Source organism: Macaca nemestrina, chromosome 2 (genome assembly GCF_043159975.1).
Source record: "Macaca nemestrina isolate mMacNem1 chromosome 2, mMacNem.hap1, whole genome shotgun sequence".
In the NCBI taxonomy this organism is placed as follows: Eukaryota; Metazoa; Chordata; class Mammalia; order Primates; family Cercopithecidae; genus Macaca; species Macaca nemestrina.
Window position 1 is genome coordinate 111,602,075 of NC_092126.1, and position 20,128 is coordinate 111,622,202.

Genomic DNA, 20,128 nt, shown 5'->3' on the forward strand with positions numbered 1-20,128 from the left:
TTTCTGGGCACCAGTGCTCCGCCACCCAGGAACCTCCCTTCCCTCCAGAAGCCCCAGGCTATTTAGGCCTCTCTGCACAGTTCACAGGGTCTGTGAACTGTTTCAAATAGTTCTCCCTGTCGTATCTCTGAATACTTTCCTCTCCTCCTGTGTTTTGTGTGGTTTAATACTTGGCTCAACATTCCTGTTACCGCATTCATTCATCCAACATATGTTTATTCAGGGATTACTAGAACAAATTCAGTGCTTGAAATAATGCCACAATCCCTTGCCCTCAGGGAGCTCTGGTCCGCTGAGCTTAAAGCTCCTTCTAGGCCGGGCGCGGTGGCTCAAGCCTGTAATCCCAGCACTTTGGGAGGCCGAGACGGGCGGATCACAAGGTCAGGAGATCGAGACCATCCTGGCTAACACGGTGAAACCCCGTCTCTACTAAAAAATACAAAAAACTAGCCGGACGAGGTGGCGGGCGCCTGTAGTCCCAGCTACTCAGGAGGCTGAGACAGGAGAATGGCCCGAACCCGGGAGGCGGAGCTTGCAGTGAGCTGAGATCCGGCCACTGCACTCCAGCCTGGGCGACAGAGCGAGACTCCGTCTCAAAAAAAAAAAAAAAAAAAAAAAAAAAGCTCCTTCTAATAATGAAATTATTACCATGACAATAGCTGTGGTTCACGGAGGGCCGGTGGGCACCTAGAGGAGGGGCGGAGATGTGGGGGGCACGTCCCAAAGGAGATTAAAGCTGAAGGTGAAGGTTGCTGGAGAAGGGGAGCTTGGAGCTGGGGGGAAGTGCTTTCTAAGGAAAGGGTCCTCAGCAGCCAGGAGGTGAGGAGGAGCGCTGTACTTGCCGGGAACTACTCCTGCGTTGATCCAGTCGGTTCTAGAATGGGCACATGGGAGTGGCTGTGAGGGACAGTTCTTGAAAGGATTGGACTTTGCTGAAGAGTTTGGTCTTATCCTGTGGACAGTGGAGGGTGTGGAGGGTATGTGATAACCGGATCAGATTTGCTTTAGGGTGGATCAGTGGAGGAGAGTGGAGAGGCCTGAGGAACAAGGACTTTTGGCTGTCCCAAAAGTCTGGGAGGTTCTGAAGCAAGGTGGAGGCTCAGAGACCGAAGGAAAGGAATGACCCTGGGAGCCCTGAAGGAGGTAGATCTCATCAGATTTTGATAATTGAGAGTTAAGATTGTAGGGGGCTAGAGGGAAGGGAGGAGGCTAGAATGATTCTTAGGTAATGATTCAAGTACCTGGGTGGATGTAACATTTCAACAACTGGAGACATAATTCTTGGAGGAATTTGATGAGCTCAGTTTTGTGCTGGTGGCCTGGCTAGGGGGTGTAGTCAGGAGACAGATTTGGTGTTGATTAGCATGAAGATGGTAATGCCCACTGAGGATGTACAAAGGGTTTTTAGGACCCTGGATCTGGGGAGCACTAGCATTGAGGACTTCATGTAGTGGGACAGGACCACAAAGCTGGGGCTGAGAAAGAAACCACAAGGGAGCAGCTAAGTCCATAGTTCAGAGGTGCACCGAGGAGAGTCACTGAAGGTGGCCAGAAGGAGGTCATGGGCAACCATGGAAATCGTGGGAAGGCGAGGAGGTGGCCACAGAAGGCTGTGGGAAGGGAAAAGTTGGCACAGAAGCTACAGTACAGTTCAAATGTGCCAAAATGCACGTGCACAAATATTCATGGCCATGTTAATCATTGTAGCCCCAAACAGAAAGCAACCCTAATGCCCATCAACAATTAAATCAGTAAATAGAACAAAGTTATTTTATACAGTGATGAAAAGGACAGAAGCGCTACCCACAGTAGGAGTGAATCTCACATCAATGTCAAACATAAGAAGGAAGACACAGAAGAGAACATGCTGTTTAGGTCTGGCTCACACCTGTAATCCCAGCACTTTGGGAGGCTGAGGCAGGCAGATCACTTGAGGCCAGGAATTCGAGACCAGCCTGGCCAACATGGTGAAACCCAGTCTCTACTAAAAAAAAATATATATATATATATATACACACACACACACACACACACCCACACACGTGTGTGTGCGCATATACATATATAATACACACACATATATATACACACACACTACATACACAAAATTTAGCCATGCGTGGTGGCACACAACTGTAATTCCAGCTACTATGGAGGCTGAGGCATGAGAATTGCTTGAACCCAGGAGGTGGAGGTTGCAGTGAACCAAGATTGAGCCACTGCACTCCAGCCTGGGTGACAGGGCGAGACTCCGTTTCAAAAAAAAAAACAAAAAAGTTATAGTACTAGTTACCTTTCAGAAAGATGGTGGTGATTGCAAGGGGCCATGAAGGGGATATTGGCAACTGGTCATATTCTGTTTCTTATTCATTTTTCACTTTTTGAGACAGAGTCTTGCTCTGTGGCCCAGGCTGGAGTGCAGTGACATGATCATGGCTCACTACAGAACTTCCAGGTTCAAGTGATCCTCCCACCTCAGCTTCCTGAGTAGCCTGAACCAGGCATGCACCCGTAAACCTAGCTAATTAAAAATTTTATTTTGCTGGGCATGGTGGCTCACACCTGTAATCCCAGCACCTTGGGAAGCCAAGGTGGGTGGATCATGAGGTAAGGAGTGCGAGACTAGCGTGGCCAACATGGTGAAACTCCATCTCTACTAAAAATACAAAAAATTAGCCAGGCATGGTGGTGCACGCCTGTAATCCCAGCTACTTGGGAGGCTGAGGCAGGAGAATCGCTTGAACCCAGGAGGCAGAGGTTACAGTGAGCTGAGATGATGCCATTGCACTCCAGCCTGGGCAACACAGCAAGACTCTGTCTCGGGAAAAAAAAAATTAATTTTAGAGATGGGAGTCTAATTGTGATGCCCAGGCTGGTCTCAAACCCTCGAGCTCAAGCGATCCTTCCGTCTGGGACTCCCAAAGTGTTAGGATTATATGCGTGAGCCACTGCGCCTGGTCACTTTCTGTTTCTGGATCTGGGTGCTGATTACCTCAGTGTGTTCACCTTGTGGAAATTCACTGAGCTACACACTCAAGATTTGTTGGCTGTTCCATATGAATAGTGTATTTCAATGAAATATTTATTATTAGTGACAAAAAGTCTTTCCTTGATGCCACTTTCCCCTCCAACTATATTCATTCCTTCCCTTCACAGTAAAACTCCTGGCCAGGCACAATGACTCATGCCTGTAATCCCAGCACTTTGGAAGGCCGAGGTCAGGAGGTCAAAACCAGCCTGGCCAACATGGTGAAACCCCATCTCAGCTGGGCATGGTGGCTCACGCCTGTAATCCCAGCACTTTGGGAGGCCGAGACAGGTGGATCATAGGTCAGGAGTTCAAGACCAGCCTGGCCAACATAGTGAAACTCCATCTCTACTAAAAATACAAAAAATTAGTGGGGCGTGGTTGTGGGCACCTGTAATCCCAGCTACTTGGGAGGCTGAGGTAGGAGAATCACTTGAACCTTGGAGGGGGGAGGTTGATGTGAGTGGAGATGCGCCACTGCATTCCAGCCTGGGCGACAGTGTGAGACTCCCTCTCAATAAATAAATAAATAAATAAATAAATAAATAAATAAATAAAAGAAACTCCATCTCTACTAAAAATACAAAAATTAGCCAGGCATGGTGGTGTGCACCTGTAATCCCAGCTACTCAGGAGGCTGAGGCAGGACAATCACTTGAGCCAGGAGGCAGAGAATGCAGTGAGCAGAGATCAGGACACTGCACTCCAGCCTGGAAGACAGAGAGTCCCTCTCAAAAAAAAAAAAAGAAAGAAAGAAAAAGAAAAAACATGGTCGGGCGCGGTGGCTCACACCTGTAATCCCAGCACTTTGGGAGGCCGAGGTGGGCGGATCACCTGAGGTCAGGAGTTTGAGACCAGACTCAACATGGAGAAACCCCGTCTCTACTAAAAATACAAAATTAGCTGGGCATAGTGGTGCATGCCTGTAATCCCAGCTACTCGGGAGGCTGAGGCAGGAGAATTGCTTGAACCTGGGAGGCGGAGGTTGCGGTGAGCCAAGATGGCGCCATTGCACTCCAGCCTGGGCAAGAAGAGCGAAACTCCGTCGGAAAAACAACAACAACAACAACACAGTAACACTCCTCAAAAAAGTTGTCTCTAATTTCTCTCCTCCCATTTTCTTTTTTTTTTTTTTTTTTTTTGAGACGGAGTCTCGCTCTGTCGCCCAGGCTGGAATGCAGTGGCCGGATCTCAGCTCACTGCAAGCTCCGCCTCCCGGGTTTACGCCATTCTCCTGCCTCAGCCTCCCGAGTAGCTGGGATTACAGGCGCCCGCCACCTCGTCCGGCTAGTTTTTTGTATTTTTTAGTAAAGACGGGGTTTCACCGGGTTAGCCAGGATGGTCTCGATCTCCTGACCTCGTGATCCGCCCGTCTCGGCCTCCCAAAGTGCTGGGATTACAGGCTTGAGCCACCGCGCCCAGCCCTCTCCTCCCATTTTCTCTTGGACTCACTCTCATCAGACATTGATCTTCCCCACTCCATGGAAGCGGCTTTTTTTTTTTTTTTTTTTTTTTTTTGAGATGGAATCTCGCTCTGTCGCCCAGGCTGGAATGTAGTGGCAATCTCGATTCACTGCAACCTCCGCCTCCCGAGTTCAAGTGATTCTCCTGCCTCAGCCTCCCGAGTAGCTGGGATTACAGGCACCCCCCACCACGCTTGGCTAATTTTTGTATTTTTAGTAGAGACAGAGTTTCACTGTGTTGGCTAGGCTGGTCTCAAACTCCCCACCTCAAGTGATCCGCCCACCTTGGCCTCCCAAAGTGCTGGGATTACAGGCGTGCGCCACCATGCCCAGGTGGAAATGGCTTTTGTCAAGTTCTCCAGGGACCTTCATTTTGCTGAATGGGGACCAATTTGCAGTCCTTACTTTACTCCACCCAGCAGCCACCTATTATCCTCATTGCGTGCTTGGCCACTCCTAGAAACATTTGCTTTGATTGGTTTTCAGAGCACCGCTCTCAGATTTTCCTCCTCTTTCCAGTTGCTCCTAAAAAAGTTTAAAAAAAAAAAAAAAATGATGCCGTGGAGAGGTCATGATGGAGGGAACCCATTGGCCCCTGAAGGTGGGAAGCAGGCATCCAGGCACAGCAGGAGAGGACAGCCCTGGACTTCCTGCAGGAGCTGGGAGCTCCTTCAGGGCACTATGGTCCCTTGTTCCCAGCAGTCGCGTAGAGCCTGGCTCATGGCGGCAAGCAGAAATGTTTGTGGAGTGAATAAAGAATAAGACTTTGAATGTTATCCTGAAGGCAGTGGATTTAGAAAGAGTCTCTGAGAAGCCATCATTCCTCCCCTGCTTTTCCCCATGGAAGATAGACTGGATTATGGCTTGGGGTGGTGAGATGGGTTCCTAGGATTCTTTTCTCTTCCCAGAAGGTTGGGGAAGGACTTTTTATCCCACTCTTCCCATTGGAGGGCATTGATGTAGCACCCAGGAAGGCCACCAGAGGGCACTATTTTCCCAGGAGACCATTATTTGAGAAAGAATTGAGAGTTGCTTGTAGAAAACAATAAAGCTTAGCACATGTGTGAGAAACCAAATACAGCCCTCTTTCTGGGATGTTTCCAGAGCCTTCTTCAAGGTGGGACATGCTCAGGGCCAAGAGCCTTACACCTGTGTTGTTGGTCTCAGCTGGCCCTGTATCTTATGTCACAGCCTCTTTTTTTTTGGAGACAGGATCTCACTCTGTCGCTGAGGCTGGAGTGCAGTGGTACAATCTCTTGGCTCACTGAAGCCTCAACCTCCTGAGCTCAAGTGATCCACCCCGCTGGCCTTCCCAAAGTGCTGGGATTACAGGTGTGAGCCACTGCATCTGGCCTGTGGCAGCCTCTTGACGACTCTTGGTCTCAGTTGTACCCCTCTAGAAAACGGGAGTAATGGCCCGTGGCCGGTCTCCCACACAGAGGCATCAGCAAGAGAAAACATAGCAAGTAGTAGAGATAGTGTTTGGAAGTTTGAAATAAAATATACCGGAGAAATTCGAGGGGTTGGCCAGGTGTGGTGGCTTATGCCTCTAATCCCAGCATTTTAGGAGGCTGAGGCAGGAGGATCACTTGAGCCTAGGAGTTTGAGACCAGCCTGGTTAACAACAAGACTCCATCTCAATATTTAAAAAGAAAAAGAAAAAGAAATTCGAGGGGTTGCGAATCCTCACTGTCCCCCGCACCCCACCCCTGTGCTAATTGTGTTTCTGCATGTATGGTTAGTTCATTCCTCTTTATTGACACACACTACTGAGTGTATGATGCTACAGTCATGAACACTGTTTTTTGTTTTTGTTTTTTTTGAGACGGAGTCTCGCCCTGTTGCCCACGCTGGAGTCAGTGGCACGATCTCAGCTTACTGCAAGCTCCGCTTTCGGGTTCACACCATTCTGCCTCTGCCTCCCGAGTAGCTGGGACTACAGGCCCCTGCCACCACGCCTGGCTGATTATTTTTTTTTTTTTTTTTTTTTTTTTTGTATTTTTAGTAGAGACAGGGTTTCACCATGTTAACTAGGATGGTCTCGATCTCCTGACCTTGTGATCCACCTGCCTCGGCCTCCCAAAGTGTTGGGATTACAGGCGTGAGCCACAACGCTCGGCCCTGAACACTGCTTTGAGTGGGTGTCCAATGTTAATGTTCTGTGGAAGGTGATTCCCCAGTAGGTGGAGGTGATGAGTTAGTTCAGAGCCAGTGGGCAGTGAATGGAGGCCACTGGGGCAGCAGGGAGCCATAATAAGTTCTGGAATAGGGTGAGGATTTCATTTCAAAGGGCTAAGTTTTCTTGTGAGGTTTCCTGGGGTCCTCCTTCTGGAAGGCAGAGTTCCTAGATAGCATCTGAGCTCTCCTTACAACTTATAGCTGGGTGCTGTGCCCCTGCACAGAACGGACTCAGAGGAGAGGAAACACCCTGTGCTGGGGGCTGGGAGGGGCTGGAAACCTGCACAAGCTGAACCTGTGCCGTGGTTGCTCAGTCCTGGCCTTTCTCAATCCTTGGGCCTCTGGTAGGTGAATTGTTCCTGAGTTCCTTCCTGTCCTGGTTGAGTTAGAGCCTCTTGCACCATCCTGCTGATGGCTGGTTGATATTAAGCAAAGTGCAGAGTGGGGAAGGGTAAAGGGATGGCAGGGTGGGGGTTGGAGGCATGGGTTTTAGAACCTATCCCTTTCTAGCCCTGAGCAATGCTTGCCCCAGAAGGAGTTGGGGCTAGCAACTCCTTCCAGCCTAAGATCCTTCCAGCCTAAGATCCAGACTCCAAGGCATGCCCTAGGCCTTCTGGGATGTTTGTGTGTTCTGTGAAAATGGGAACAGATTTGAAGAAATCAGGGTTAATCAGAGTGAAACAGGTTCCTTTTCTGTGGCATTACCCAGTGCCTTTAGCAAGTGGTGTATTGTGAGTCTTCAAGAAACAGCAAGAGGGAGGTTTCATATACTTCCTTGCATGAGGAACCCTTTTCACAGAGAATTTTGCAGACCGCTGTTCCATGGAACACACTGTAAGAAGTTTCCATTTCATCCAATGCGGCCCCCATGTTCATTTCACAGAGGAGGAAACAGGAATGTATAGAGGGGAAGGATCTTGCCCCTTGCCTCAGGCTGGGTTGGTGGTCTCCTGAGTGCACTGGGCCTCCCTCCGTTGTGTACACTCAGAGCCTTCCTGAGTGAGCATCGAGGTGGATGCTGCAGGGCTACTCCTCTTCCTCAACTTCATACCATTCTGTCATCTTCAGGGGGATCAAGACCCCACTCATGTGAGCTCAGGCTTGGCCATAGAAGACAGTGGGTATAGGAAGCAATGCTCTTTCCTGGGAAGACATCCCCACACATTACTAACGCTTACCTCCCTACCTCACAACTTTTTTAATTGAGTTGTAAATTACCTACCTCTATGATCATTGACCAATGTTCTAAATGGTGTAACGACCGCTGCAATCCAGACACAGAGCATTTTCATTGTCCCAAATGCTCCCTCACTCCCCCTTGCAGTTAGTCTCCTCTTCCTAACCGTGGTTCCTGGTAACCACTGACCTACGTTTTTTTTGTTTGTTTGTTTTTTGTTTTTTGAGATGGAGTCTCGTTCTGTCACCCAGACTGGAGTGCAGTGGCTCGATCTTGGCTCATCACAACCTCTGCCTCCCAGGTTCAAGCGATTCTCCTGCCTCAGCCTCCTGAGTAGCTGGGACTACAGGCATGTGCCACAACACCCGGCTAATTTTATTTTATTTTATTTTTTGAGACGGAGTTTCCCTCTTACTGCTCAAGCTGGAGTGCGATGGCGCGATCTCAGCTCACCGCAACCTCCGCCCCCAGAGTTCAAGCGATTCTCCTGCCTCAGCCTCCTGAGTAGCTGGGGATCACAGGCATGCGCCACCATACCCGGCTAATTTTGTATTTTTAGTAGAGACAGGGTTTCTTCATGTTGGTCAGGCTGGTCTTGAACTCCTGACCTCAGGTGATCTGCCCACCTCGGCCTCCCAAAGTGCTAGGATTATAGGCGTGAGCCACTGCGCCCAGCCCCTACTTTCTATCACTATAATTTTGTCCTTTCTGGACATTTCATATGAATAGAATCATCCCATATGTGACCTTTGCATCTGGCTTATTTCACTTAGTGCAATGTTTATGAGGCTTATTTGTGTTTCTGCATGTATGGTTAGTTCATTCTTCTTTATTGACAAACAGCATTCCATTGAATTGATATACCACAGTTTCATGGACATGTTGATGAATATTTTGGTTGTTCCTGCCTTTTGACTGTTATGAAAAAGTTGTTATGGGCCAGGCATGGTGGCTCACGCCTGTAATCCCAGCACTTTGGGAGGCCGAGGCGGGTGGATCACAAGGTCAGGAGATCGAGACCATCCCAGCTAACATGGTAAGACCCCTGTCTCTACTAAAAATACAAAAAAATTAGCCAGGCATGGTGGCGGGTGCCTGTGGTCCCAGCTACTCGGGAGGCAGAGGCAGGAGAATGGCATGAACCCGGGAGGTGGAGCTTGCAGTGAGCCAAGATTGCGCCACTGCACTCCAGCCTGGGCAACACAGCAAGACTCTATCTCCAAAAAGAAAAAAGAAAGAAAAGAAAAGAAAAATTTGCTATGTACATTTTTCTTTTCTTTTCTTTTTCTTTTTAGACAGAGTCTCGCTGTCACCCAGGTCAGAGTGCAGTGGTGCTATCTTGGCTCACTGCAAATCTCTGCCTCCCGGGTTTAAGGGACTCTTCTGCCTCAACCTCCCAAGTAGCTGGGACTACAGGAGCATGCCACTACGCCCAGCTAATTTTTGTATTTTTAGTAGAGATGGGGTTTCACCATGTTGGCCAGGCTGGTCTTGAACTCCTGACCTCAGGTGATCCACCCACTTTGGCCTCCCAAAGTGCTAGGATTACAGGCATGAGCCATCGCACCTGGCCTGTACATTCTTTTTTTTCTTTTCTTTTTTTGGAGACAGAGTCTCACTCTGTTGCCCAGGCTGGAGTGCAGTGGAGAGATTCTCCTGCCTCGGCCTCCTGAGTAGCTGGGATTACAGGTATGTGCCACCATGCCCAGCTAATTTTTTGTATTTTTAGCTGAGGCAGGAGAATCACTTGAACCCAGGAGGCAGAGGTTGCAGTAAGCTGAGATCATGTCACTGCACTCCAGCCTGGGTGACAGAGCAAGACTCCGTCTCAAAAAAAAAAAAAAAAAAAGGCCGGGCGCGGTGGCTCACGCCTGTAATCCCAGCACTTTGGGAGGCCGAGGCGGGCGGATCACAAGGTCAGGAGATCGAGACCATGGTGAAACTCCGTCTCTACTAAAAATAGAAAAAATTAGCCGGGCGCAGTGGCGGGCGCCTGTAGTCCCAGCTACTCGGGAGGCTGAGGCAGGAGAATGGCGTGAACCCGGGAGGCGGAGCTTGCAGTGAGCCGAGATTGCGCCACTGCACTCCAGCCTGGGCGACAGAGCGAGACTCCGTCTCAAAAAAAAAAAAAAAAAAAAAAGAAAAGAACTGTTTGGTGGGTGACTGTTTCTGCTGAGCAAGACCCTACCTTGGAGGCCACCTCTGCTGTACTGGGGAGAGATTTCCCAAGAAGGGGAGGAGGAAGTACTCTTCTCTCTGTAGCCCTATCAGCGAGTTTGAAAATAACCCTCAAGGCAGCACTGGGGCCCTTCCCATCACTAAGGCAAAAACCTAAGTCCTTGGGGGTTGTCATGGTAACAACACCATAAGAGGGTACCCATGTCCTGTTCATGGACATGTTGCACATGGACTCTGGCCACCTGTGCCAGGACATGATGTGTGCATGGGGTTCCTCTACAGTCTCCCTCATCCCTGCTCAGGGCACTCCTGTGAGTTCAAGGCAGGGGTCACCACTGTTCCCATTTGGTGGAGGAGGAAACTGAGGTAGAGGGGGTTGTCCAGCGCCCCAGAGGGAGATCCTAGTGGGTCAGGTCTCTTTCAGTTGAGTCTATGCTCTGGCTGCCCTGTCTCCCTGGGGTGGAAACTGTCCCCCTGCACCTCATCCTTCAGCACCACAACCCCCACCACAACCCTCTTCATCTTTAACCTCTTTCCCATTTTCTCTTCCATAGCTCCTCTGGTCAAGAGATTGAGATTCAGCTTTCATGGATGTATTAGAAATCAAGGCTGGGCACAGTGGCTAACACCTGTAATCTCAGCACTTTGGGAGGCCGAGGCAGGCAAATCACTTGAGCCCCAGAATTCAAGACCAGTCTGGGCAATAGTGAGACTCCCTCTCTACGAAAAAAATAAAAATAAAAATAGCTGGGTGTGGTGGAGTGCACCTGCGGTCTCACACCCTAGAGAGACTGAGGCAGGAGATTGCTTGAGCCCAGGAGTTAGAGGCTGCAGTGAGCTGTGATCACACCACTGCACTCCAGCCTGGCAACAGAGCAAGGCCCTGTCTAAAAAAAAAGAAGAAAAGAAAAATCAAGAGGTTGACTCTGACTTGGCCAGGGCTAGCGGCTGCTGAATGTCCATGAAAGCTCAACACCCTCGTGGCGGTGGCATGGCCTCCAGGTCTCCAGGCTGGCCAGCTCGCTCCCACCCATGCACGTGCTGCACTCTACACTGAATTAGTTGCTGCTCATGGAATCTGTGGTGATCTTCTCACCATCATACCTTGGCTCACACCGTCCCCACCTGCTGTGCTTTCACCCACACAATGTCCTACCTGGCCCTGGGGGCAGCAGTACTGCCTTCCACGGTCTCTCACACAGCAGCCCTCCCTGTCTAATAGAAACATTGTCTTCTTGATCATCTAGCCAAATGGTGAGCTCCCCAGGGCGGTGACTCCTTCCGAATCGGCTCTATGGCCACCGTAGTACACGTGGCCCAAGGCCTAAGAATCAAAAGACCTTGGGACATTTTGGAAACACACATAGAGCCAGCTTGCTGGTCGCTGTCTCTGGGGAGTGGGTCTGGGCTTAGACTCATTTTGCACTGTGTACCCTTTCTTAGTATTTGGGTTTTTCACTAGGCTTCTTGTATATTTCTTTTCATAATAGGAAAGGAAGAAAGACTCATAGTAAAGTGGGATGGGGCTTCTCTCAGGAACCACAGGGAACCCTCAACTGTGGTGGCCCCAGCTTTGCCAACTGTGCAAGCCACTTATCTCTGCCCCATCACCCTTCCACAGGCAGTACCTGGCCTTTCAGGGAATCTTGCCCCTCCAGGCCCCTCACTGCCCCTCCCCACAGGCGAGTCCTGGATTTTATTACCCTGAATTTGCTGCTTCTGCTTGTCCTCCTCTTCTTTCTTCTTCCCTCATCCTTCCCCTCCTCTCCACTCTATTCCTCTTTCTTGTTCTCCGCCTCCTTCTTTAAAATTATTATAACTGTTATTAAAGGATATAGTCTTCTTATGAAAAAAATCCAAACAGTCTGGGCGCAGTGGCTCACACCTGTGATCCCAGCAGTTTGGGAGGCCAAGGTGGGCAGATCACCTGAGGTCGAGAGTTTGAGACCAGTCTGACCAACGTGGAGAAACCCCGTCTCTACTAAAAATACAAAGTTAGCCGGGCATGGTGGCACATGCCTGTAATCCCAGCTACTTGGTTCAAGCGATTCCCCTGTGTCAGCCACCCAAGTAGCTGGGATTACAGGCATGCACCACCATGCCCGGCTAATTTTGTATTTTTAGTAGAGACGGGGTTTCTCCATGTTGGTCAGGCTGGTCTCAAACTCCCGACCTCAGGTGATCTGCCCACCTTGGCCTCTCAAAGTGCTGGGATCACAGGCGTGAGCCCCTGTGCCTGGCAAAAACAAACAAACAAACAAACAACAACAACAACAAAAAACACAAGTTTTGATTGAGCCAGGTGTGGTGGTTCATGCCTGTAATCCTAGCACTTTGGTAGCCTCAACTTCCTGGGCTCAATTGATCCTCGTATCTCAGTCCCTAGTTGCTGGGACTGTCAGAGGCATTTAAACCAAAGCAACTCCATCTTAAATTGGAGCTAGGTAAAATAAGGCCAAGACCTACTGAGCTGCATTCCCAGATGGTTAAGGCATTCTAAGTTACAGAATGAAATAAGAGGTTGACACAAGATACGGGTCATAAAGACCTTGCTGGGGCCGGGTGCGGTGGCTCACATCTGTAATTCCAGCACTTTGGGAGGTCGAGGTGGGCAGATCGCCTGAGGACAGGAGTTTGAGGCCAGCCTGACCAACATGGAGAAACCACATCTCTACTAAAAATACAAAATTAGCTGGGCGTGGTGGCACGCGCCTGTAATCCCAGCTACTTGGGAGGCTGACGCAGGAGAATCGCTTGAACCTGGAGGCAGAGGTTGCAGTGAACTGAGATGGCGCCATTGTACTCCAGCCTGGGCAACGAGAGTGAAACTCTGTCTCAAAAAACAAAAAACAAAAAACAAAAACCTTGTTGATGAAACAGGTTGCAGTAAAGAAGCCGGCTAAATCCCACCAAAACCAAGATGGCTATCACTGCTACACTCCCACCAGCTCCATGACAGTTTACAAATGCCATGGCACTGTCAGGAAGTTACCCTATATGGTCTAAAAAGGGGAGGCATAAATAATCCACCCCTTGCTTAGTATATCATCAAGAAAGAACCATAACAATGGGCAACAAGCGGCCCTCAGGGCCGCTCTGTCGATGGAGCAGCAGGCTTTCTTTTATTCCTTTACTTTCCTAATGAACTTGCTTTTGCTTTGCTCTGTGGACTTACCCTGAATTCTTTCTTGTGCGATATCCAAGAACCCTCTTTTGGGATCTGAATCAGGACCCCTTTCCTGTAACATCTTTCTGGCAACGATGGAGGGACTATAGTGTGGAAACCCCCGACACAAAGGCTAACTGCGTAAGTGATGGGGTCTGGTAACATCTTTCTGGTGAACACTGAAGGGACAATATTGAAGAAACCCCCTGTCCCAAAGGAAATAGACCGTAGGACTAATTGGCAGACTTTGGGTAAGTAGGATGCCTATACCCGGGTAAAGAATGGGATTGGGTTAAAAGCCCAATTTAGGGGACTTAGAGTCTCTCCTAAGTCAGAGTGGGTTAGAGGCCCCTCTCTTAATAAAAGGCAGGAGGCTGGGTGCGGTGGCTCATGGCTATAATCCCAGCACTTTAGGAGGCTGAGGTGGGTGGATCACCTGAGTTCAGGAGTTCAAGACCCAGCCTGATCAACATGGGCGAAACCCCATGTCTACTAAAAATACAAGTAACCAGGTGTGGTGGCGTGAGGCTGTAATCCCAGCTACTCAGGAGGCTGAGGCAAGAGAATCACTTGAACCCAGGAGGCGGAGGTTGCAGTGAGCTAAGATCATGCCACTGCACTCCAACCTGGGCAACAAAGCGAGACTCCGTCTCAAAAATAAATAATAAATAAATAAATAAATAAATAAAAATAAAAGGCAAGAATGCTTGACTGACCTTGGGTTAGAGGCCCAACTTAGAAGGGTTAGAGTCCCTTTAAGATTTAGGGAGTTGGAGGCTCCTCTCAGTAAAGTCCCTTTCAGCTAAGAACAGGTTTAGCACTACAGGATGTAAACTGCTCTTCTCTTTGGATTGATCTGCCTTGCACTCTTTGCTGATGGCTGTGGGTGACAGGCATGTACAGGATTGTGGGATACAGGGAGCATTTTCCTCCCTAAAAGGGAAACTTGAGAGCTGATGGGACTTCTGGAAAAGATCCCTTTGCTACTGACAAGTGGCCGCCTGAACTTTTCAGTGTCGCTGCAATGGGTGGATCTTTCTCTGGCCTCCCTGAGCACCTGCCTTCCCCACCCTGCCTCAGGCAATGCTTTCCTTTCTTTCTCTATGCAAATCAGTTGAATGAATGGTAAAAATCACTGTTTCATGTAAAGTTTGGATTACTGGAAAAAAGGATTTGTGAGGCTAGTCTTTAGACAGAGTTTTGCTGTTGTTGCCCAGAGTGAAATGGGCAGTGCAATGGCGTGATCTCGACTCACCGCAACCTCCGCCTCCCGGGTTCAAGCGATTCTCCTGCCTCAGCCTCCTGAGTAGCTGGGACTACAGGCACCACGTCTGGCTAATTTTGTACTTTTTTAATACAGACGGGGTTTCTCCATGTTGGTCAGGCTGGTCTTGAACTCCTGACCTCAGGTGATCTGCCTGCATGGGCCTCCCAAAGTGTTGGGATTACAGGCTTGAGCCACCATGCCGGGCCTGAGGCTAGTCTTAAACTATAGCGAATCTGATGTGCTCTGTGTGTCTTTCTATATTGTTCTATCATGGAGAGGAGTACCTTAGGATAGAACATGGGCTTAGGATACCTGTGAGCTCGCTTTTCAAGACAGCCCAGCAAACTAGTCAGTCATGTGCTTGGGGAGCTTGACCTTGTAACCATGGGCCATGCTTTCTCTTTTCTTTTCTTTTTTTTTCGGTTATAGCAGCACTTTTATTTTTCCTTACACAATGACGTGTTCCTGGGGTCTGATGTTCTCACATAACAGTAGAAAACCAAAATTTGTTGTCATCTCTTTAAAGAATCGAGAATTGCATACAAAAAAAATCTTGCATAAATTACAAGGATGAATACATTTACAGGTGTAAATGCAAACTGCTTCCAACTCAAGGCAAGTAACAGCCCATGGTGTTCTGGCAGAAAACATCAGCTAAGAAAACTGGGTCTTATGGCTTGGACTTTCCAACCCTGACAGACCAGCAGGACAGAAACAACTGGTTCAGGAGCCCTTGCCAGCCTCTAGAGAAATCCCAGAACACTCAAGCCCTGACACATTAATACCCTGCACAGATTGGAGACTGCTGGCCACGCAGACTCACCAAGCCACAGACTTGTCTTCCACAAGCACGTTCTTACCTCAGCCACAAAGTGACCAAGCCACATGTACTAAAGGTTCAACTCAAAGATATGTACAGGGTATTAAACAAATACCAAGGGGAACAGTTAACTTGAATACAAGGTCAAAATCAGGAACAAGTTCTACAATCCAGTGCTGATATCAGATACAAGCTTCAAGGACAATTTCTTTTCGAAGGCTTATTCCAGTTTCGTGAGACTAGCATGAGGTGTATGCATTTGCCAAGGGCAAGTTTATACATCTGAATTAACCCGTGCAGCAAATGCTACGCATCTGCTCGGTCCATGTAGAAGCATTTGCAGTGGACGATGTAGGGGCCCAACTTGTCCTACTTCTGCTTGCTTATCCACATCTGCTGGAAGGTGGATAGTGAGGCCAGGTTGGAGCTGCCGATCCACACCGAGTACTTGCGCTCTGGGGGTGCAATGATCTTGATCTTCATGGTGCTCGGTGCCAGGGTGGTGATCTCCTTCTGCATCCTGTCGGCGATGCCTGGGTACATGTTGGTGCCTCTGGACAGCACCGTGTTGGCGTACAGGTCTTTGCGGATGTCCACATCACACTTCATGATGGAGTTGAAGCATCTCATGGATGCCGCAAGGTTCCATGCCCAGGAAGGAAGACTGGAACAGTGCCTCCGGACACCGGAACTGCTCATTGCCGATGGTGATAACCTGGCCATCGGGCAGCTTGTAGCTCTTCTCCAGAAAAGAGGAAGATGCGGTGGTGGCCATCTCCTGCTCAAAGTCCAGGACAACGTAGCACAGCTTCTCCTTGATGTCGTGCACAGTTTCCCATGGTGAAGCTGTAGCCATGCTCGGTGAGGATCTTCATGAGGTAGACGGTCAGGTCCCGGCCAGCCAGGTCTAGACGCAGGATGGCATGGGGGAGGGCGTAGCTCTCGTAGATGGTCACCGTGTGGGTGACCCCGTCTCCAGAGTCCATGACAATGCCAGTGGTGCGCCCAGAGGTGTAGAGGGACAGAACTGCCTGGATGGCCACGTGCATGGCTGGGGTGTTGAAGGTCTCAAACATAATCTGAGTCATCTTCTCTCTGTTGGTCTTGGGGTTCAGGGGGGCCTCGGTCAGCAGCACCGGGTGCTCCCCTGGGGCCACGGGCAGCTCGTTGTAGAAGGTGTGGTGCCAGATCTCCATGTCGTCCCAGTTGGTGACGATGCCATGCTCAATAGGGTACTTCAGGGTCAGGATGCTGCCCGTGCTCTGGGCCTCGTTGCCCACATAGGAGTCCTTCTGGCCCATGTCCACCATCACGCCCTGGTGTCGGGGGCATCCGACGATGGAGGGAAACACGGTTCGGGGGGCGTCGTCCCCAGCAAAGCCAACTTTGCACATGCTGGAGCCATTGTCAATGAGGAGCATGGCGATCTCTTCCATTGCGACCGGCGGAGGAGTAGGACGGTGGAGCGGCAGAAGAACAAGGTGCACGAGTTGGCGGTGGCAACTCGCTTTCTCTTTTCACAGTGGTGGCTGGATTCAATTTCTGGTTCAAATTCTGGTTCAATTTCTGGCTTGGAAAATGAGTCCTTTATCTTCTATGTATTTATATGTATTATGTCTGTGATGTTTATATATGAAAGAGCTTTGATTAACTGGTTTAATAATAATAGGTGCTTAAATCAAATATCTTATCAGAAAAGTAAAAAGTGTAATGCCTTTTATTTAGTTCGTGTGACATTAGTAATCTTTGGGATATAAAAACAGCTGTAAAGATTATTGGTAAAATAAAAATGTCTTCAAAATTGTAATCATTTGTTCTAAATTAGGCAGGTCAAATATTAGGTTTGCTAAATGCTTTAAGGTCATAAACTGCTTCTTTGACTTTGAAAATTGTTCAATTTACCTACTTTGGAGCATTAGATTCTAGATAAGGCCTGGGGACATGTGGAGTTAGCCATGTCCCCTAGCTATGCTGGAAAGAGTCAGCCCTTATCTGCACTTCTGTCTGATGTCCTAGGCTCCACACCTAGTACATAATTAAAATCCCAAACTTACCAAGGTTTTTGTCGCCCAGGCTGGAGTGCAATGGCACAATCTCAGCTCACTGCAACCTCTGCCTCCCGGGTTCAAGCGATTCTCCTGCCTCAGCCTCCCAAGTAGCTGGGACTACAGGCACATTCCACACGCCCAGCTAATTTTTGTATTTTTAGTAGAGATGGGGTTTCTCCATGTTGACCTCAGGTGATCTACCCGACTCAGCCTCCCAAAGTGCTGGGATTACAAGCATGAGCCACTGGGCCCAGCCATGATGATCTGCTCTTTCACAAAAATTTGTAAAGGGTTATAAAAGGTTTATGAAAATCTTACCTTATGGTCAAACTGATTAAGATTAAAATACATTTGTTATAAGGTTTTATTAAGAATTGGGTTTGCCGGGTGTGGTGGCTCACGGCCTGTAATTCCAGCACTTAGGGAGGCCAAGGCGGGCAGATCATGAGGTCAGGAGTTCAAGACGAGCATGGCCAATATGGTGAAACCCCATTTCTACTAAAAATACAAAAATTAGCCGGGTATGGTGGCAGGCACCTGTAATCCCAGCTACTCGGGAGGGTGAGGCAGGAGAATCGCTTGAACGCGGGAGGCAGAGGTTGCAGTGAGCTGAGATTGCGCCATCGCACTCCAGCCTGGTGACAGAGCAAGACACCATCTCAAAAAAAAAAAAAAAAAGAAAGATAAATTGGGTTTGACATCAATAATGCATTAATGCAACAGTGACATTTGGCTTATTTGGTATAAAAGTCATACAAGGCTGGGCGCAGTTACTCACGCCTGTAATCCAAACATTTTGGGAGGCCGAGGCAGGCAGATCATCTAAAGTCGGGAGTTTGAGACCAGCCTGACCAACATGGAGAAACCCCGTCTCTACTAAAAATACAAAAATGAGCCGGGCGTGGTGCCGCATGTCTGTAATCCCAGCTACTCGGGAGGCTGAGGCAGGAGCATTGCTTGAACCCAGGAGGCAGAGGTTGCGGTGAGCTGAGATCATACCATTTCACTCCAGCCTGGGCAACAAGAGCGAAACTCTGTCTCAAAAAAAAAAAATCATACAAAAGCATTGTCAAATATAAAATGGTGTTTGGTTTTCTTTGGGCTGTATTTGTATAAATATGTTATTGGTATGTGGTCCCAAATTATGGAAAACTCCTATAATTCTGATATGGCTTAGTGTTTGTTATTAATAATTATAATTGTTACATAAAATCATTGTATGCCACAGAGGTAAAGAAATTTCTTTTTTTTTCTTTTCTTTTTTTTTGAGATGGAGTCTCACTCTATCACCTGGCTAGAGTGCAGTGGCGTGATCTTGGCTCACTGCAATCTCCACCTCCCGGGTTCAAGCGATTCTCCTGCCTCAGCCTCCCGAGTAGCTGGGACTACAGGTGCGCCACCACACCCAACTAATTTTTGTATTTTTAGTAGAGATGGGGTTTCACCATGTTAGCCTGGATGTTCTCGATCTCCTGACCTCGTGATCCACCCAACTTGGCCTCGCAAAGTGCTGGGACTACAGGCGTGAGCCACTATGCCCTGCTTGTCAATTGTGGTTTGTTGTTGTTGTTGTTGTTGTTTTTGAGATGGAGTCTCACCCTGTTGCCCAGGCTGGAGTGCAGTGGCAAGATCTCAGCTCACTGCAACCTCCATCTCCCGGATTCAAGCAATTCTCCTGCCCTAGCCTCCCGAGTTGCTAGGATTACAGGCATGTGCCACCACGCCTGGCTAATTTTTGTATTTTTAGTAGAAATGGGGTTTCACCATGTTGGCCAGGCTGGTCTTGAACTCCTGACCTCAAGTGATCCGGCCACCTCGGCTTCCCAAAGTGCTGGGATTACAGGCGTGAGCCACTGCACCCGACCCAATTGTGTTTTTAATAGTGGCTGTCCTAAGACGTTTTGTCATCCACAAACAATTGTCTTGTTTGAATCTTCTTGAAAAGGTGGTTTTGACTGGGCTGATGGCTCACACCTGTAATCCCAGCCCTTTGGGAAGCCGAGGTGGCCGGATCACTTGAGGTCAGGAGTTCAAGACCAGCCTGGCCAACATGGTGAAACCCCGTCTCTACTAAAAATACAGAAATTAGCTAGGTATGGTGGCATGTGCCTGTAATCCCAGTTACTCAGGAGGCTGAGGCAGGAAAATTGCTTGGGCCCAAGAAGTGGAAGTTGCAGTGAGCCAAGGTGACACCACTGCACTCCTACCTGGGCGACAGAGCAAGATTCCATCTTGGAAAAACAACAACAAAAAAGGTGGTTTTAGGCTGGGCATGGTAGCTCACACGTTTAACCCCAGCACTTTGGGAGGCCGAGGCTGATGGATCACCTGAGGTCAGGAGTTTGAGACCAGCCTGGCTGACACGGTGAAACCCCATCTCTACTAAACATACAAAAAATTAGCCGGGCATGGTGGCAGATGCCTGTAATCCCTGTTACTCGGGAGGCTGAGGCAGGAGAATTGCTTGTGCCCAGGAGGCGGAGGTTGCAGTGAGCCGAGACTGCACCATTGCACTCCAGCCTAGGCAACAAGAGTGAAACCCCATCTCAAAAAAAAAAAAAAGAAAGGAAAAAAAGGTGGTTTTATAATCAACTGTAGAACTTTAACAGGTGTTTTCTTTTTTTTTTTTTAATTTTTTAAAATTTTTTCAGATGGAGTCTTGCTCTGTCACTGAGGCTGGAGTACAATGGCATGATCTTGGGTCATTGCAATATCCGCCTCCTGAGTTCAAGCCATTCTCCTGCCTCAGCCTCCCGAGTAGCTGGGATTACAGGCACACGCCACCATGCCTGGCTAATTTTTG

General features: G+C 48.8%; 1 pseudogene; it reads right to left on the bottom strand.

Moving 5' to 3' along the window:
• Nucleotides 1–15,583: 15,583 nt before the first annotated feature.
• LOC105480394 (actin, cytoplasmic 2-like) lies at nt 15,584–16,713 on the bottom strand (annotated as a pseudogene).
• Nucleotides 16,714–20,128: the final 3,415 nt, after the last annotated feature.